This window comes from Pristis pectinata, chromosome 20 (assembly GCF_009764475.1).
Source record: "Pristis pectinata isolate sPriPec2 chromosome 20, sPriPec2.1.pri, whole genome shotgun sequence".
Classification (NCBI taxonomy): domain Eukaryota; kingdom Metazoa; phylum Chordata; class Chondrichthyes; order Rhinopristiformes; family Pristidae; genus Pristis; species Pristis pectinata.
In genome coordinates, this window is record NC_067424.1 from 5,181,633 (window position 1) to 5,202,514 (window position 20,882).

General features: G+C 45.5%; 1 protein-coding gene across 1 annotated transcript in view; it reads left to right on the plus strand.

The window, feature by feature from the left end:
- LOC127580723 (G1/S-specific cyclin-D2-like) overlaps window positions 1-20,882 on the plus strand; it is a 339,518-nt gene that overhangs the window by 95,274 nt on the left and 223,362 nt on the right. Inside the window, exon 2 of the mRNA XM_052034506.1 lies at window positions 19,906-20,056. The gene's annotated coding sequence lies outside the window, so the exon portion shown is untranslated. The remainder of the gene's footprint in view (window positions 1-19,905; window positions 20,057-20,882) is intronic.

The following is a 20,882-nucleotide window of genomic DNA, read 5'->3' on the forward strand; positions in this document are numbered from 1 at the left end:
CTCTGTCTATACTTTCCGCTGCCTCGGGAAAGCAGCCAACATAATCAAAGACCCCACTTACCCCGGACATTTTCTCTTCTACCCCCTGCCTACGTCATTATAGCCTTGCACCTTGTTGTCTGCCTGCACTGCACTTTCTCTGTACACCTACCTTCCCCCCTCACCTGGACTCACCTATCACCTGCCAGCCTGTGCTCATCCCCCTCGCCCCCCACCTTCCTATTCTGGCTTCTGCCCTCTTCCTTTCCAGTCCTGATGAAGGGTCTCGACCTGAAACGTTGACTGTTTATTTCCCTCCATAGATGCTGCCTGACCTGCTGAGTTCCTCCAGCATTTTGTGTGTGTTTCTCTGTAACTGTAACTCTGTTCTGCATTCCGTTATTGTCTTTTCCTTTGTACTACCTCAATGCACTGATGTGATGAAATGATCTGTATGGATGGCATGCAAAACAAAGTTTTTCACCGTACCTCAGTACTTGTGACAATAATAAACCAATTTCAATTTACACATACCACCACCAGGCTCAGGGACGGCTTCTCTCCCGCTGTTGTAAGACTCTTGAACGGACCTCTTGTACAATAAAGGTGAACTGTTAACCTCACAATCCACCTCATTATGACCTTGCACCTTATTGTCTGCCTGCACTGCACTTTCTCTGTAACTGTAACACGATATTCTGCATTTTGTTACATTGCACTACCACAATGTCCTTATGTTTTGAAATGATCCGTATGGAATGCATGCAAAACAAAGTTTTCACTGTATCTTGGTACATGTGACAATAATAAACTAATTCCTGATTACGATGGGTACATTCCAGTCAGGAAGACCTCCTAAACAGAAGTGACAAGATCAAAGTGATTATAGTGCGCAGCGCCAAAGAAATTCCCAATCCTTTATTGACCAAGGATATCCCACTCTTTTATATCTGAATTTGTGATCATCTGGAGAGCTTGGTGCAGTGACTGTTACTGAAATCAGACTGACGTTCAAACACCTTAGCTAAAAGACAGTACTGCACAAAAGTTTGTATTCAGGTCTCCCGAATGAGACTTGCACCCTACATTGGTCTCGATCGAGAAGCACAAGAGCTTCCTAACAAGCCACAGCTAATACAAGAACTTCTAAGCAAAATGGAGTCCTGTTGCTAATGTGAAGGTAGCTTTAGTGCAACGATCTCAGAAATTCCAATCTATTTAAAGTAAAAATTGAATGGGATTTGTGGAGACAAATTGCTCTGCTTTTGACACAAGACAGATTAATAATAAGGGAATATTTAAGTGCATTTATGTTCATAGAAATTAAAAACTCTCTATGAAGAGTCATCTGGCATCTTTCCAAGAAGTTTAACTCTTATTTGCAAGTGTTTTTAAAAAGATCTATTGAAAACTCAGAACATTGTAACTGGGGAAATGTGGGAGATCGCAGGCAATGAACAAAATTCAAGGCACCCAAATCTATTATAATTAAAAACTGCTCTACAACATCAAGGGAAACAAGTCCAGTGAAAAAGTCATGGAGGAATTCAAAAATATCCTTGTCCTTTATTACAGCAACCATTTGCAGTAGCCGGATAAATTGGAATTGGTAATTGGTTTATTATTGTCACATATACCAAAATACAGTGAAAAACTTAGTTTTGCAATCCATCCAGACAGATGACTGCAAATGACTGCACATTCTATTTTGGTGCCACGTTCTTCAATGAAATAGAACCTCAGAGACATTTAGCACAACTGCATGGATGTAGATTTCTAGGTGGAATCGTTTATGCACTTATTTTCTGAAGCAGCTTGTTAGGTTGATAAGTAACTGTAAATTAAGTATGTCAAGCTCATTTTACACTGGATGGCATCTCGGAGTATACCAGTTGCACTATTGCTGGAGTGACTCCTGAATATTTAACAGGTGGCTCATCTTTACAGTGAGATATTCTTCTATACTGAGGGAAATCCAGACTGAAGATTCACCACGGGCTCCTGTCTCGCCACTCCTCCTCTTCTCTTTGTACCGGCCATCCCCCCTCTCCACCTGATGCAGGGTTTCGACCTGATATGTCGACACAGATGCTGCTTTACCTCCACTCAATGTTTCAGGAACAGCTTCTTCCCCTCCGCCATCAGATTTCTGAACGGTCCATGAACCCACCTCATTATTCCTCTTTTGTACTAATTATTTATTTTTGTAACTTATAGTAATTTTTATGTCTTTATGTCTTGCTGTCACAAAACAACTTTCATGACATATGTCAGTGATAATAAACCTGATTCTGATTCTGAATTCCTTCAGTAGATTGTTTGTTGCTAAGAGTTTACACTGTTTAGAGAACATTCCCCAGATTCAATCACAAGATCACAAGTTCACAAGACAAAGGAGCAGAAGTAGGCCATTTGGCCCATCGAGTCTGCTCCGCTACCTCACCATGAGCTAAACTATTCTCCCATCTAGCCCCAATTCCCGGCCTTTTCCCCATATCCCTTGATACCCTGACTAATTAGATACTTATCAATCTCCTCCTTAAACACCCCCAATGATCGGGCCTCCACAGCTGTACGTGGCAACGAATTCCATAAATCCACGGCCCTCTGGCTAAAGAAATTTTCTCTGCACAGTGACCTTACCTTCAGTTTTAAACCATAACTCTGGAGTTCCCTCCTTAAGCCTCTCTCCATACTTCTCTGCTCCTGAAAACCTGCCTCTCCCTTCCCTCCCTTGAGTCCCCTTTTAAAAATTATGTCTTGGTCACTTGTTTTGTTAACTCCTTGTTGTTTGGTGATAGAACTCCAGTGTCTTGGGGCATTTTCACCATGGTGAAGGTGCTAGATTACATGCTGCTCTTGTTATTACCAACTGGTTTTGGGTTAATAACTGGCTCACGACACTAGAAACCAATCTGCTGCTATATGCACTGATAGAAGGACTAGTAGTTATTGCTTTATATTGTTTTGAGGATTGTGTGGTTTGTTAGTTTCCTGCCGGCACTACCAACTACTCATAGACTTTAACTGTTTGTGTCAGTCAAGGGCTTATTTTTTCCTCCTGTTCATTACTTAGGAGGTGAAAGCAATAGCTTAATGATGGTATTACACAAACTAAACGCAGTCAGCCAATGAGCAACCTGCAGACTGCTATTGGTACTGCAGTACTCTTGTTTCCTGTGACTTGCCGCACCTTCATTTCATGGACTACAGGAGTTCACCACTAACTTCTCAAGGACAGTTAAGGATGAACAATAAACAATGGACAGATCCCCAGAGAAATTTAAACAAAAACGACATTGCTGGCCTACATTACTCCCTGCTAACTGCTGTAAAGATCTTCCAAAGATACACAGATAGAAAAGGTTTAGAGGGAGGTGGGCCAAATGCAGACAAATGGAACCAGCTCAAATAGGTACCTTGGCTGGCATGGACAATTTGGGTAAAAGGGGTTGTTCCTGTGACCCTATGACTCTGTGCAGCTGAAACTCAGCCTGTAGGTGTAGGCATCAAAGAGAAAAAAGTTTGCTTGAAGAAATTTGGGAAGATGAAGTGAGGAGGTGGTAAACTGAGAAAGATACTCACTTCACAAGTAGGAAGTGAGATACAAGTTTCAGGTTGAGCGGTTTTTTTTAATAATAAACGTTTATTCACTAAAAGCACTACAAAAGACAACCAGTATCAATACACTACATCTAATACAGAAAAGAAGAAACTAAACGACATACGACGGTAGAGAATGCAAACTAATACTAACGAAACACACACGCGACGCTACACCCGTTAACGCGACACGTGACACTTCAAATAAGAATCGTGTTCGTACTGTCCACGACACACGCGACCCCCCAAGGAGCCCACCGAGCACGGAACTCAGCTAGGGTGCCTGCGGAAAACGCGTGCTCCCTCTCTAGACACACTCGTGCGCGCACGTAAGCGCGGAAGACAGGCAGGCAGGCCGACCTGCCGGTACCCTAGGCCGCCCGCCACCGCGTCCCGTGGATGGCCAGCTTGGCCAGGCCCAGCAGGAAACCCACCGGGAGATCCGCCGCGTGCCCCTCCCCGCGCCGCACCGGGTGCCCGTAAACCAACAGCACCAGGCTGAAGTGTAACCAGAACTTCAGCAGCAGCCCCCACAGATACTTGAAGAGGGGCTGCAACCTCTCGCACTCCGCGTACGCGTGGTACACCGTCTCCTCCCGGCCGCAGAAGTGACAGGCGGCCGGGGTGTCAGTGAACCGGCTCAAGAATCGGTTGCACGGCACGGCCCGGTGCAACACCCTCCACCCCAGGTCCCCAACGTACAGCGGGAGGACTCCCGCGTAGAGAGACCCCCACCGGGGACCGCCCTCACCGCCCGCCGGCAAGACGGACTGCCACGGCGTGTCCGGCTGGCAGACCAGGGCGAGGAAGTGAAAGGTGTGCAGGAGCAGCCCGTACAAGAACCGCCTCGGCGCCTCGCGGAACGGCACCGTTGGCGTGTCCGCCAGGCGGCTCAGGTTGTGCCACGCTGCCTCCCGCTAGAGACGCCGGGCCCTGGGCCCGACCAGCAACTCCGGTGGGGCAGGCGCTGGCGTGGCCGGGACCTCCCCCGGCGCCCACTGCGACCGGAGGGGGAGCGGCCGCGCGCTCGCCGCACGACACCGCGCCCCACACCCGCATCAGATCCCGGTAGAACCCGGGCAGCTCCCTCAGAGCGGCATGGCTGATGGCTGCCACTGGGAGATGTGCCCCCTCCCAGAGGCAGCGTCCCCGGCAGAGGAAATAGGTGGCCAGCACATGCCACCGCGGGGGCCACCCGGTGTACAGGTACCTCTGCAGCACCTGGAGACGGAGGGCCACCAGCTGGGTGCGCACGCACACCAGCGACTGACCCCCCTCCGCCGACGGCAGACTCAGGACCGCCGCAGAGACCCAGTGCCTCCAGCCGCCCCAGAAGAAATCCATCAACCTCCTCTGGGTGGTGGCGACGAAGATGTTGGGAGGCACCAGCGTGGCCAGCCAGTACCACAGCATGGAGGCCACCAGCTGGTTGATGACCAGCGCCCTGCCCCGGTATGAGATCGCCCGGAGCAGCTCCGACCAGTGCCCCAGCCGAGTGGAGACCTTTGCCCCCAACTCCTGCCAGTTCACGGGCCAGGACCCCTCGGCCAGGGACAGGTAGACCCCCAGGTAGAGGAGGTGCAAGGTTCTCCACTCGAAGGGCCACAGCTCCTCCGGCAGGGAGTCCGCCCGCCACGGACCCACCAGCAGACCCGAACACTTTGCCCAGTTGATCCTGGCGGAGGACGCGGCCGAGTAGACCCGCTGGCACTCGTGCATCCTCCGCAGGTCCGCCGGGTCGGTGACCGCCAGGAGGATGTCGTCGGCGTAAGCCGGGAGGATGACCTCCGTCGCCGGCTCACGCAGCACCAGACCCGTCAGACGCTTCCGAAGGAGGCACAGGAACAGTTCCGCGCAGACCGAGTACAACTGCCCCGACATGGGGCACCCCTGATGCACCCCCCTCCCGAAGCGAAAGGCTGCCGTCAAGGACCCGTTGACCTTGATGAGGCTCTCCGCGGCGGCGTACAGCAGCCGGACGCGGGCCGCAAAATGCGGCCCGAGCCCGAACGCGCGCAGAGTGCCGAACAGGTACCCGTGATCCACCCTGTCGGACACCTTCTCCTGATCGAGGGAGAGAAAGGCGGCCAACACCCCGGCCATGAGCCGTTCTTGAATTGGTCAGACAGTATTAAGGCCCTGAGTAGTCTTGACAAGGTGAATGTATGGGGAATGTTTCCTCTTATGGGAGAATTGAAAACTAAGGGTCACTGTTCAAATATCAGAGCTCACCCCTTAAGAGAGAGCTGAGGTGAGTTTCTTTTCCCTCAGAGGGTCAAGGGTCTTTGGAACTCTCTTCCTCAATGGACGGTGGAAGCAGAGTCTTTGAATATTTTTAAGATAGAGGTAGATGCATTGTTGATTAGCAAAGGATAAAAGGTTACCACAGCTGGATAGGAATATGGAACTGATCAGCCATGATCTCATTAAATGGTAGAGAATCCTTGAGAAGCGAACTGACCTCCTCTTGCCCTAGTCCGTATATTCATATGGATGTTCATAGGTCGGGTCATTGGATGAAAATATTTTCTTCTGTGAACCTGAGAACTATTCTTCAAACCACATCCTCCGCCACACCCCGCCCTCCCCAACTCTTCTTCATATTTACCCAATTATACTGCATCAGTTACTGTATACCTTCCATCACAGGAGGGTAGGAGAGTCTAAAACTAGGGGTCATAGATTTAAGGTGAGAGGGGAAAGATTTAAAAAGGGACCTGAGGGGCAACTTTTTCATGCAGAGGGTGGTGAGTAAATGGAACGAGCTGCCAGAGGAAGTGGGTGAGGCAGGTACAACAGGTAAGAAGCATTTGGATAGGTACATGGAGGGGCGTGGCCTGGAGGGATATGGGCCGAACGCAGAAAATTGGGACTAGCTGGGGGTGAGCACCACTTTCGGCATGGACTTGTTGGGCCGAAGGGCCTGATATGACTCTACGACTCCATCTGCCACTTTCTTGCCCCGTCACAACTTGTACCTGTCCATAAGAGTACAAAAGCAAGGCTTTATAAGGCATCGGTTAGGCCGCATTTGGAATATTTTGAGCAATTTTGCCGTATCTCGCCCCATATCTCAGGAAAGATGTGCTGGCCCCCAAGAGGGTTCAGAGGAGGTCCACAAGACTGTCCGTGTGACACCCCACTCCTCACAGCCTGCAAAGCCAAGATGGTGAAATTTATTTCCACTCTCCCTTTTTTCCAGTGACCAGTTCTTAAAAGTTCAAGGTCCTCTCTTTTTATCCAGTATAAGATCTTTATTAGTCACACATACATCGAAACACACAGTGAAATGCATCTTTTGCGTAGAGTGTTCTGGGGGCAGCCCGCAAGTGTTGCCACACTTCCGGCGCCAACATGGCATGCCCGCAACTTCCTAACCCGTACGTCTTTGGAATGTGGGAAGAAACCAGAGCACCCGGAGGAAACCCACGCAGACACGGGGAGAACGTACAAGCTCCTTACAGACAGCAGCCGGAATTGAACCCCGGTCGCTGGCGCTGTAATAGCGTTACGCTAACTGCCACACTACTGTGCCTGCCGCAAATTGCTGAGGGCTCCAGTTTAAGTAATTCTGTGGAATAAACACATATACTGGATAGTGGTGATGCAAGGTCTGCTCGTGGGAAAAACACTGAACTAAGAGCAAAACCCCAGTGTTTGCATGGGTTGGGACAGTAAAATGTGCTGCTATTTGCAACCAACTGGTACACAGCAAGCTCTGAATGGGATGGGTTGGGCATAAGTGTTGGGACCCTGACCTAGCTGAAGCCACAGCACTGACAACTCCGAGCTTGCTGCATGCAATTGGTTACCCATTTCCTATATTACAGCAATACCTGCACTTCATATACAGTTCATTGGCTGTGAAAGGGGCTCAGTGTAGGCAAGGGTTTCTTTTATCTTTCTAGGAAGCATTTTGGTTAATTAATTTACAGAATAAAATTTAAAAATAGCATTGCTTATCAAACACTGTGATGGTGTGGCAGAAAAACTAGATTGTAACATACAATATTTCACGTTTTGCGCTATTGGATGAAGAGTTAGTATGAGGGACTGCATTACAGAAGGAAGGCGAGAAGACAACTTTGTGCCAAGTACTGGCCATTCACCAGAAGTAGATTTCACTGGGTATGGAATTGGTCATGAATTAGTGCGTGGAAGGGTTGTTAAAATCATCAGAACTACAGGGAATCCCTGTATTTGCATTCAGAGTATTTTACGGTTGTTGTTCAATAGCAATTTTTTTTGTGATTAGAACTTTATTGATTGTAGGATTAGATCCAACACTCTCCAATATAGATTGGATCTTCATGACAGGGATTCATTCAACAATTAAGGTGAAAACCTCATTCATCATTCTACAAAAACACAAAATAAAGTTTCACAGGAGAAATGTTTCTTTCTGGGGTAACCTCATCTTCTATTTAAAATTGATAATTTGCTAATAGAGTATCAAAGATGAAGGAATTTTAAAACTGTACTGTTAAATAATAGATAATAATAGATAATAGATAACTTCCTGTTATCTAGAAGTGAACAGACTTTCGCTGTATATTGATTGCAGGTTAGGTATTAATCTATGACCAATTGCCCAAAGGACAATATTACATTCCTCACTCAGTTTTGGAGTCCTTTGAGCCAAACACGTGATGGGACTACAATGGAGGGACTACAATGGAGGGACTACAATGGAGGTACCTACTGCAGTAGCAGTTAATACCAGAGACCAAAGTTAAACTGCTTCCTCATCCACTGTCACCACACCATTGCCCATTGTCAAGCATTTACACATTGTGTACAGGTCTAAAAGTCATTGATCAGGACACCTCTGTTCAGAGGACCTCTGCAATTGGAAATATGATTATACTAATAAAGATGAAGTAAGTGCATTTTAAGACAATATTTTTTTTCACTGAACTGTCAAATCAACAGAAGCATTCTCAGATATTAGAAAGTCCAGCTGCCTGTTCAGGCATGGCATGATATCAAACTCCAAGGGACCCAAAGAAATTGAAGGAAAATGAACAGTTTAAAACATCAACACTTCACATCACAGCAAGGATCCACTTTTCCCACTGGATCTAGGCATGACCAAGAGGTTAGCGGCAGTCCCCGGGTTATGACAGAGTTCTGATCCTCAGAACTGTTTATAACCTGAGAATTGGACGCTGAGGGGAGAACTGATAGAATTACATAAAATTACGAGAGGCATAGACAGGGTAGAGAGTCAGTCTTTTTTTCCAGGGTGGAAATATCAAATACTAGAGGGCATAGCTTTAATGTGAGAGGGGGAAATTTTAAAGGAGATTTATGAGGCAACCTTTTTACACAGAGTGGTGGGTGCCTGGAATGTGCCGTCAGAGGAGGTGGAAGCAGATACGATAGCAATGTCTAAGAGGTATTTAGACAGACACATGAACTGGCAGGGAATGGAGCAAGCAGATGGGATTAGTTTGGATTGGCATCGTGTTTGGGACAGACGTCATTGGTGGGAGGACCTGTTGCTGTGCTGTATTCTATGATCTATGTTGTATAAGTAGGACAGGAACAATTGTGTGTGGGAGAGGATCGCAGAACCTCCTGCGATGGGAGAAAGAACAGGCATGGGAAGAATGGGCGCCAGCCGGCCTCACTGACTCACTGAGAGAGCGAGTGAATCTGCTCAGCGCTCCCAGGTCTGCTCGGCTCCACCCAGCCCCCCGATGGTTGCGGCTCAGGGGTGCAGGAGAGAAGGCACACAGAAATGCCCTGAACCCATCCATCCCACCGGTCTCCCAAATGCTCGTTCATATGTACAAGCTATACATAAGTTGGGCGTTCATAACCTGAGGAAGACTTGTATACCCAACGGAAAGCCAGGGAGGACTTTTTTCTCCTGAAAAGAGGTGTCTTGACAGTTGACCTGATGGAGCCTTTATGGAAGTGTTTGATAGGGTGGATCGAGAGAAGATGTTTCCACTTGAGGGAGATCAAAGATAGTGATAATGAATACACAATAACCACCAACAATGATTAGAAAATTCAGCAGAAACTTCCTCACCCAATGAGCAGTTACCATTGGACTCTGCCACAGGGACGAACTGAGGCTCCGGTTAAAGAGAAGCTGGAAAATGCAGAAAGGAACAGAAGGGTGTGGAGAGGCTTGTGTGATGAGCAAACAACATGAATCGGGAGGGCTGCAAAAATCATCTGTTTTACATTCTATGTAATAAAGAGTTAAGAAAATTGCACTTTGGTCGTAATAAACTTGCAATGTTTGAATTCCAGTTTATAGAAATTATTTAATGATCTAGAATTTTTTTTACCCTGACATTTTTGAAACTAAGTTTATACCTAAAGGCAGGTCCCCAAATACTGTAAACAAAAACAGTTTCTGGATAATTGCATGTTAATGCATGGCAGTGTCAACTTGTTCTAATGGTTTGTTCAGGCTTCTGTCCCATACTGTTCTTCACGTTGGAACTGAGTCAGAAGCAGAGAGGGCTCACATCTTCAATGGTTTTCTAATGCACAAATTTCTTGTACTCTGTATGCTCAGTTCAAGAGTAGTGGTTCGGACAATAGATCGCAGATAGTTTAGTCCACTTCTTTATCATTCTTTTCTCATACTGTCTTATGACATAGAAGGAATCCATTCAGCCCATCCAGAGCAACCTAGTTCCTCCATCTACTTCCCAAATCCAGGCACTTTGCAGGTTTTCAAGGGTAGCGACTGTTGTAATGTACTGCCACAGCCAACTTGGGCTCAGCAAGCTCCCTCAAACATTAGGGTTTTTTTAAGGGATAAGCATTGTTCAGGCACCAGGGAGAAACTCCTGCTCCACTGTAGTGCTGTTAAAGCAGCCAACATAATCAAAGCCCCCAACCACCCCAGACGTTCTCTCTTCTCCCCCCTCCCATTGGGCAGAAGATACAAAAGCCTGAAAGCACGTACCACCAGGCTCAAGGACAACTTCTATCCCGCTGTTATAAGACTATTGAACGGTCCCCTAGTACGATAAAATGGACTCTTGACTTCACAATCTACCTCGTTATGGCCTTGCACCTATTGTCTGCCTGCTCTATTCTTTCTCTGTAACTGTAACATTTTATTCTGCATTCTGTTATTGTTTTCCCTTGTACTACCTCAATGCACTGATGTGATGAAATGATCTGTTTGGATGGCATAGAAAGCAAGTTTTTCACTGTACCTCGGTACATGTGACAATAATAAACCAGTTCCAATAATCTGTCACTTGATGGAGCTGACAATTTAATGTCTCATGTATAAGTGCAGCACTCCCTCAGCACTGGAGTGACAGTCTAGATTGTACACACCAGTCCCTGAAGTGGGGCTCAACGCATAATCTTCTGACTCGTTGGCTACCACACATACAGAGTAATATATACAGTTTCTTATCTCTCAGTTGATTGTACCTCCTTTGAGTAGATGACATATAGTTTGCAACAGTTGTCTGCAGGGATCTTAAGCATAAACATGAAGAACCCTAACGAAGACACAAGAGACTGCAGATGCTTGATTCTGGAGCAACACACAAAATCAAAGTCAAAGTCGGGTTTATTGTCACATGCACAAGTCCATGTGTGCACAGGTGCAATGACAAGCTTACTTGCAGCAGCATCACAGGCACATCGCATCAGATAAGCAGCATGCACAAGAAAAACATAAATTAAACATAAATTATACACAATTTTTGCAAAGCACTGGAGGAACTCAGCAGGTCAGGCAGCATCTGTGGAGGGAAACGGACAGTCGCTGTTTCAGGTCGAGACCCTTCATCTGGACTGTTGCGGAGGGAGTGGAGAGCAGTGCGTTCAGAGGACGTGAGTTTGGAGTGAGTGAGGAGATTGGTGAAGTCGAGGTGAACGGTCTCGACCCAGAACGTCAACTGTCCCTCTGTAGATGCTGCCTGACCCGCTGAGTTCCTCCAGCATTTTGTGTGTTAACCCTTATGAAGAGCCAACTTGGTGAGAACTAATGTCTCCTAACAAACCACAGCTAGGATTTTCTGATTATTTTGCACATGTATCCTTACCAAGGAGTTCAATGATATCTCCGTATTTAAATGAAAGACTCCCAATGTACAATCTCTGCAATTAATAACTGCACCAGGACTCAATCACACCAATTACACCACCATCTAGTGGCAATTCTCTTTGGCCCCTTGACGATTGCAACGTTTAAACGAATGGAATTCAGTTCCACAATAACCCCACACTCTCTGTTTTCAATGTTCCTCTTCTGTACCAGCATTCATCCATTGCATTTTTTATTTGCATTTACTTAAGGAGATGGGTATCATTGGACGGACCAGTATTCATTGTCCAAGACATGTGCCCTACAGCACATAGTACCAACTCCTTTATCACTAGAGGATAGGTACTTGGCAAACTGATGGGACCAAAGGCTGACAAGTCCCCCCGGACCTGTCATGATCTCCCAAAATTCCCTAGTCTCAGAAAAGGTCCCAGTAGAATGAAAAACCATAAATGTACTGCCTTTGTTCAGGAAAGCAGGAAGGCTGCAAATCCAATGTTGGAATCAATTATTAAGGAAGTAGTAACAGAACATTTATAAATTATTGTGCAATCAAGCTTACAAATTTAATGAGCAGGATGAATAAAGGGGAGTCAGTAGATGTAGTATATTTAGACTTCTGAAATGCATTATGAGAGCCACATGAGAGATTACTGCACAAAGTAAGAGCTCATGTCAGTGGGGGTAATAAATTAAGATGAATAAAGGATTGGCTAGCTAACAGAATCAGGATAAATGAATTGTTCACTGATTGGCAGGATTAGTGCAGGGGGCTCAACTATTTCAGTGACCCAGCTGAAGAGACCAAGTGTACTGTAAACAGATTTGTAAGTATAAGTAGGAAAGTAAGTTGTCAGGAGAATGCAGAGAATGTGCAAAGGGATATGGATAGGTTAAGTGAGAGGAAAAAATTTGATAGATGGAGTATAATGTGAGGAAACGAGAGGTTATCGGCTTTATAGAAAATGTAATAAAACAAAGTTTTGTTTAATTGGAGAGAGACCCCAGAACAATGTGTACAGAGGGGTTGGGGTGTTCTCATACATGAAGCACAAGAAGTTAGCCTGCAGCGACAATGAGTAAATATGAAGGCAAAGGATTGTAAAGGGATAGACTGTAAAAATAGGGAAGTCTTGCTACAACAAAGGCAGTAGTTACGCAGAGTGGTTGATATCTGGATGGGCTGTCAGAAGAGGTGGTAGAATCAGACACAATTGCTATGTTTAAGAAGCATTTAAACAGGCACTTAAATAGGCAAGACATAGAAGGATACAGTCCAAATGTGGGCAAGTGGGATTGGTGCAGATAGGCACAAGGGTCAGCATAGACATGGTGGGATGAAGAGCCGTTTCCACATTATACATCTCCAAGACTCTATGATTCTATAACTTTACAGGCCATTGGTGAGATCACACCAGGAGGACTGTTTCTAATATTAGTCTCTCCATTTAAGGAGAGATATCCTGACATTGAAGGAAGCTCAGAGAAGGTTCACTAATTGATTCCTGGGATGAAAGGTGTCTAGTCTAGCGGTTAGTGTAACGCTATTACAGCGCCAGCGACCCGGGTTCAATTCCAGCCACTGTCCATAAGGATTTTGTATGTTCTCCCCGTGTCTGCGTGGGTTTCCTCCAGGTGCTCCGGTTTCCTCCAACATTCCAAAGATGTATAGGTTGGGAAGTTGTGGGCATGCTATGTTGGCGCCGGAAGCGTGGCGACACTTGCGGGCTGCTCCCAGAACACTCTACGCAAAGATGCATTTCACTGTGTGTTTCGATGTACATGTGACTAATAAAGAAATCTTATCTTATCAGGAAAGGTAGAGCGGATTCGGCTTTTGGTCATTGTTTAGAAGGATGAAAGGTGATTGTAACAGAGCATAAGGGTCTGAGGGGCCTTGATAGGGTAAATACTTAGAGGACATTTCTTCTTGTAGGGGAATTCTGAATTAGAGGATGTATTTTCAAAATTAGATGCTGCCCTATATATTACAAGGCAGTAATGAGGAGGATTTTTTTCTCTTAATGGTCATAAATCTTTGGAATTCTCTATCCAAAGGTAGTGTTGCTGCCTCACAGTTCTGGTGATCCAGCTTCAAACCTGACCTCCAGTAGCGTTGTTGAGGAGTTTGCACGTTCTCCCTGCAACCGCGTTGGTTGTCCGCCGGGTGCTCCAGATTCCTCCCACAACGAAAGGTGTGCTGGTTGATGGGTCAATTAGCCACTGTTAATTACCCCTGGTGCAGGTGGCTGGTGGGGGGAGTTGAGGGGTTGAGATAGAATAGGATGTAAGTGGGAAGAATGGATGGTTGGGAATGCCTTGAGAACCATAATGCACTCAATGGGCTGAATGGCCTCCATCTATATTGGAAGGATATGTGAGTAATCCAAGAAGGTTGAGGAGGTGGAGTCACTGAAGATATTCAAGGCCAAGATAGACAGACTTTTGGTCTCAGGGGAGTTAATGGACTCAAAGCTCAAGGACATTTTTTATCCCACTGTTATAAGATTCTTGAACAGATCTATTTATACGATAAAGAGGAACTCTTCATCTCTCAGTCTACCTCGTCATGGCCCTTGTGCTTTATTTGTATGGGCATCTTGGTCAGCAGGGACCAGATGGGCCAAAGGGCTAGTTTCCATGCTGTATAACTCTAGGACTGAATGTCTACCTTCACTGTACTTTCCCTGTAACTGCAACTCTGTATTCTGCATTCTGTATTTTTTTTCCCTTTTGTCCTACCTCAACGTACTTCTGTACGGAATGATCTGTCTGGCTGGCACGCAGACAAAGGCTTTTCACTGTATCTTGGTACATGTGACAATGATAAACCAATTCCCAATCACCAATGGTTATAAGGTCAGGCAGAAAAGTAGAGTTGAAGCCAAGATCTCATGAACTGCAGGAGCAAGATTGAAGCAGTGTTGCTCAGCCTGAACCTCAGAGAATGATGTCCACATCCACTGAGCTGTGCTATGGACATGACCTTTTGCTGTCAGTCAGTTCAAAAACATCCACAGTGCCCGACATAGTAGGAATTCTCAGACAGCAAGTCAGCAAGGCAAAAGGATAATTTTTAAACAATCTTTAAATATTGCAGAGAATACTATATAAAGATCCACTGAGTTTAGTTGTGCAACAGAACGTGATTAACTTAGTTTTTTCCATCAGCACTCACTTTCTTCCCAAAGCCCTTTCCTAGAGAACCACAGGAGATGAAACTCCTGCTCTCTTACTTCCCTTCCCACCATCCAGAGACCCAAGCATTCATTTGTACTTCTTCCCATTTGGTGCTCATGATGTGATGTTTGAAACCAATTGCAGAACACCAATGTTGAGTCGACAGAGGTGAGAGTGGCTATAGAAACTTGGCATGTTCCCCTTTGACCCTTACCAATTTTTATTGATGCACCATAGACAGCATCCTATCTGAATGAATCACGGCTTGGTACGGCAACTGCCCTGCCTAAGACCTCAAGAAACTGCAGGGAGTTGTGGACACAGCTCAGCACATCACGGAAACCAGCCTCCCCTCCGTGGACTCTGTCTACACTTCTCGCTGCCTCGGTAAAGCAGCCAACATAATCAAAGACCCCACCCACCCCGGACATTCTCTCTTCTCCCATCTCCCATTGGGCAGAAGATACAAAAGCCTGAAAGTGCATACTACCAGGCTCAAGGACAGCTTCTATCTCGCTATTATGAGACCATTAAACAGTCTCCTAATATGATAAGATGGACTCTTGACCTCACAATCTACCTTGTCATGACCTTGCACCTTATTGTCTGCCTGCACTGCACTTTCTCTGTAACTGTAACACTTTATTCCGAATTCTGTTATTGTTTTCCCTTGTACTACCTTAATGCACTGATGTGATGAAATGATCTGTATGGATGGCATGCAAAACAAAGTTTTTCACTGTGCCTCAGTACATGTGACAATAATAAACCAATTTACCAATTTACCAGCTGCTTTTGGCTTAAATTCCATCTCATTCCCACTCTGACCTCCCTGCCTTTGACCTCTTACTCCATTCCAATGAAGCCCAATGGAAGATCAAGGAAAAGGATCTCATCCTCCAAGTAGTCATGTTACAGCCCTAAAGACTCAGCAGTGAACTCATCAACTGCAACCTTTCCCAGTCAGAAGTGGCCAGTTCGGATGAAAGATCATCAACTTGTAACATTACCTACAATTTGCACTCTCCCCAAATGTTTGCCTGACCTCTAGAATATTTCCAACACTCTCTTTTATTTCATGTTGACTGATAGTTTGCAACAGCCATTTGCAAAAGAAGTTTTATGTTCTCATAAGTAACCTGCTTTCATAAAAGGGCGAGGTCCCTCGTGTGTGTTCCAAGAGGTTTCACTATTACGTCAAGCTTTATCTGACAAGGTATCAACCCTTGCCTTCCTGACTCTAGCTTAACACAGCCCTAGCGTTGCTCTCTACTGTGCATGTTAACTCTCCTCGTTTTTATCAGGCAACTTGCTTCATTGATCAAGGAGGTTACTGTATAAGCCTTTGGTATGCAATGGATGCTGGCTCTATAGTAATATACAAACTGATATCAGCCCCAAGGAATACTTAATCCTTGGAATATCTAAGACGCTGGATCCTCCATTTTGCCCTGTGCTCAGTGCACTCTGTCAGATGAAGTCCCAGACACTTCTTGATATTGGTTCCTCAGCTTGTCTTCGATCTTTTCCTCTTCCTCTCCATGGTGCTCTGCATCTTGGTGTTGCCGAGGATGTCCAGAATTCTCGTGATGTGTCCAGCCTGTGACATCGTTCTTCACTGTGCACCCTCCAACAACGGTTCATGCATTCCACTTCCTCAGATTACCTTCTACTTGGTAGAGTTGTTAGTTGGATTGTCAGTGTTTGAGACAATTGTGGTCAATCCAGCCCACTCCTTGGACTCATTACCCATCCCACTCCCACAGCATTACCTACTTTTAGTAGGCCTGCAATTCTAAATGTCCTCCCATCCTGGCGGCCGTGGGTGACTCGCGATGTGAGACCAGTGCCTCGGCAGACGTGGAAATCGGGAATGAGCTGACCCACGCAGAGCACTGATTGAGAGGCTGGCCATGAAACCACCAGCTAGCAGACAGCACAACGTAGCCCAATATTAAGTTTCTACGTAATGCCCCAGTATATGATTGCTTCTGTTACTGAACCATACAGGTCAAATGGAATGCCTGTCTCTTCTCTGCATTCACCAGATCAGCAGTGATTTACATTCTCCCTACAAAATGATCCTCAAAAGGCATTACTCTTCATTACACCCAATGAGAAGTATTCACTGTTGCAATAGAGGGAAACGTGGTGGTTATCTGGTACACAGCAAGGACCTACAGGTGGTATTATGATAGCAAACTGTTAATCTGTCTCAAAGTGATGTTGTTCAAGGATAAATACTGATGTGGGTACCATGGATAATTTTTAAGTATTGGTATCATGGGAAGGTTAAAGGACAAGTGGGGTTTTCATTGACCATCGGATCAGATCCTGTGATGATCAGTGGCCAAAGATTAACAAGAGGACAAGGGGGGAGGGTGGGGAGTCGTACATTGCCAACCCAATGGTCAAATGTCCATTGAATCTCACTCTTCAAGTTTGCTTGAGAAAAATAGAGAGACATCTCCAAGATCTTTAGATCTGAAGCCCAATCTTCCATTTATGGAGCTTTGCCTTCAGGAGAAAATATGTCAAAGGTTTTTGTGGAAATATTGGCATGAGCAGGGACAACATCAGAAACACAACACTGGGGGCGATTAAAGAAGTAAATGAAGCATTCTATCCACAGAAAGGTTGCCATCACTCAATGACCGCCAGATAAAAAACAATTCCTTGCAAACCATAACAAGCAATTGGGGATAAAAAGGGATAAATACCATAATAACTAGTGCTAAAATGAGTCAAGGAACTGTTGAGTCACACGAGCTATTCAACTGCAGGAGATGTTCACATGGAAACTTCACTGAAAGTTTCAGAAGCTGGGCAGTCACCATTCTACCATCCTGACACACAGTCAACAGTTATTCAATGCTGATCTATTGCACTCCTGGCAAACCATTTCCTCTCTTCTGCACTCACTACTGTGACAGTAGAGCAAAGCCTTACTGTTTCACTTAAGGCACAGAAATGTACCAGGTTGTTGTAAAATTCAGTGTAAAAAAAGGCTTGGGTGCGGTAAAAGCAGTTTGAAATCTGTTTGAAAGTTCAGTAACTGGGGAGGGGTGGGGTGGGTGGGATTGACAGGATGGGGTCAGGGCAGCGAAGTTACACAGACTTGTTTATACTTTCTATTCCTCTCGGGCTTTCCCTTGGCAGATCACAGATAACCACAGTAAGATATTGGCGAGAGGTGAACCAACTCTTCGAGACACAGTGTCACCTGTTTATTTGTCTAGTTAGAGTTTCCTCTCATGCTGCACTGTTTAAGGACAGTGGGATTTCTTTGCCTGAGATGTCTCATTTCCCTCTCTCTGGTACACTGAATCAGGCATGATCCTCCAAAGGACATTGCGGTAAAGAAGACCATCAAATCAACAGAATCAAGGACTACTACCTTGAAGCTAGAACATGAACAGATTTTTTATGTGCAAGTCATGCATAAAATCACCGTTGCACAAGTTTTAACATGCTGGGAGATTCACCCATTGAGAAGTTGGATTGGTGGAACTCGCCTTAGATTTTCTGATCTTTTTCAGAGTCATAAATGAATGTCATCAATATGTGACCTTCTTTTCTGCCACAAGAGCAGAAATCGGAACTAAAGAGTCATAAAGTCATGGAGACATACAGCACGGAAACAGAGCCGCCAGCCCGCTGAATCCACACCAACCATCAAACACCCATTTACACTAATCCTACACTAACCCCATTGGTTTTATTCTCCCCGTTCCCATCAACTCCCCCCAGACTGTACCCTCACGTACACACTAGCAGCAGTTTACAGCGGCCAATTAACCCACATTTTTTTGGGGTGTCAAAGTCAAAGTCGAGTTCATTGTCATGTGCACAAGTACATGTGTGCACAGGTGCAATGAAAAACTTACTTGCAGCAGCATCACAGGCAGATAACATTAGAGACACAACATTCATAAGAAAGACATGAATTAAACATAAATTATACAAAATTATGCAAGAAAAATCACAATTAGAACATAAAAAAGAGTCCATTGTAGCGCAAAGTGATCAAAGTGGTCATAGTGTTGCTAAACTGCAGTGATTAGGGTTGTGCCGGTTGGTTCAAGAACCAAATGGTTGAAGGGAAGTAGCTGTTCTTGAACCTGGTGGTGTGGGACTTCAGGCTTCTGAACCTCCTGCCCGATGGTAGCTGCAAGAAGATGTCATGGCCCAGATGGTGGGGATCTTTGATGATGGATGTTGCCTTCTTGAGGCAGCACCTCCTGTAGATACTCTCGATGGTGGGGAGGGATGTGCCCATGATGTATTGGGCTGACTGCACTATTCTCTGATGTGGGTGGAAATCGGAGCACCCGGAGGAAACCCACAAGGGAGAACCTGCAAATTCCACACAGATAGGACCGGAGGTCAGGATCGAACTTGGGTCACTGGAGCTGTGAGGAAGCATCTCTACTGTGCCACTGTGCCGCCCAGATATGTAACCTATATTATGCATTTTGTACTCACAGTGGGAGCAAGTCATCATCAGATGTGAATTGACTGGGGAATCAAAGTTTACCTCTGTATATGTACTTACTGAACCTTTAACACTATTGCCTGGTCCCATTGCATTGAATAAATCTTATCCCAGAATGTGGGTCCATTTGGAGCCAGCAGTCACAGGGATGGGTTGAGGGTGAGGGGTAATCTTAGACACTAAAGACGTGTCCTTCTTCTCCCCTCCCCAACCACCCTTCCCCATCTGAATTGATTAATATTGGCACCAAATAACAGCTCCCATTGTTTGTACATCTTTAATATTAAACATCAGTGGATCAGATAATGCACAATGATCTTGAACAATGAAAGTTTACAATGAACAACTACTGACAATGTTGGCAAGGAAGATGTGCATTTTAAGGCAGCTAACACATGCCTTTCACAACATTCCAAAGCATTTATTGATGAATGAAGTACTTTTAAAATGTGGTAACTTTTTGCAAAGTGACAGCCAATGTGCAAGTGGGAAGCTCCCACATATAGAAATGTGATGATGACCAAATAATGTATGGTTTTTAAGTAATGTAGGTAGGATATAAATACCAGCTGAAATTCCAGCACTAACTCCCTCTTCTCCTTTGCAATAGGGTGAAGAAATCTTTGACAAACACCTGAGAGCAGATGAAAAGTGACGTTAGCTCCTCATCTGAACGATGACACCAGTCCCTCAGTCATGCATCAGAACGTCAGCCTAAATTTTGGAGCTCAAGTTGCAGGGATGGGACTTCCGACCCAGAGGTGAGAATGTGAATAAAGCACAGACATGCAATAAATCCAAACACGTCTCATGTAGAAGACAATCCCAGAGAACTTTGCAGGTATCGTGTTTAAGAACGGCTGTGCAACCAGATAAGGAGCCATCAGGAAAGGTGACCAAAGTGTGGGCAAGGAGGAGTGTTTAAAGGGAAGAGAGAATTCCTTGGTTTAGACTCTCAGTAGCTGAAACCAGAGATACCAGTGGCAGAATGAAAACCTAGGTCAAAGGGAGAGACTAGGGGTCATTGAGGGGTGGGAAATGAAAAAGACAGGAGGACTGGGGTGGAGGAGATTTTATTCATTCGTTCATTGGCTGTGGATATCACCAGCAATGCCAGTATTTATTGTCCATTACTAATTGCTCCACAACTGAGGGGGTGATTGCGTCAATCACGCTGGTGGGTCAGGAGTTACATAGAATGCTACAGCACGGTCCAGGCCCTTAGGCCCACAATGTTGTGCTGACATTTTATCCTGCTCTAATAGCTATCTAACCCTTCCCTCCCATTTCTCTTAAATGTCCCTTATGTGTCTGCCCCCACAACCTCTGCCGGCAGTGCGTTCCACGCACCCACCACTCTCTGTGTAAAAAACTTACCCCTGACATCCCCCTTATACCTTCCTCCAATCACCTTAAAATTATGCCCCCTCTTGTTAGCCATTTTTGCCTTGGGAAAAAGTCTCTGACTGTCCACTCGGTCTATGCCTCTTATCATCTTGTGCACCTCTATCAAGTCACCTCTCATCCTCCTTCTCTCCAAAGAGAAAAGCCCCAGCTCGCTTAACCTGTCCTCATAAGACATGCTCT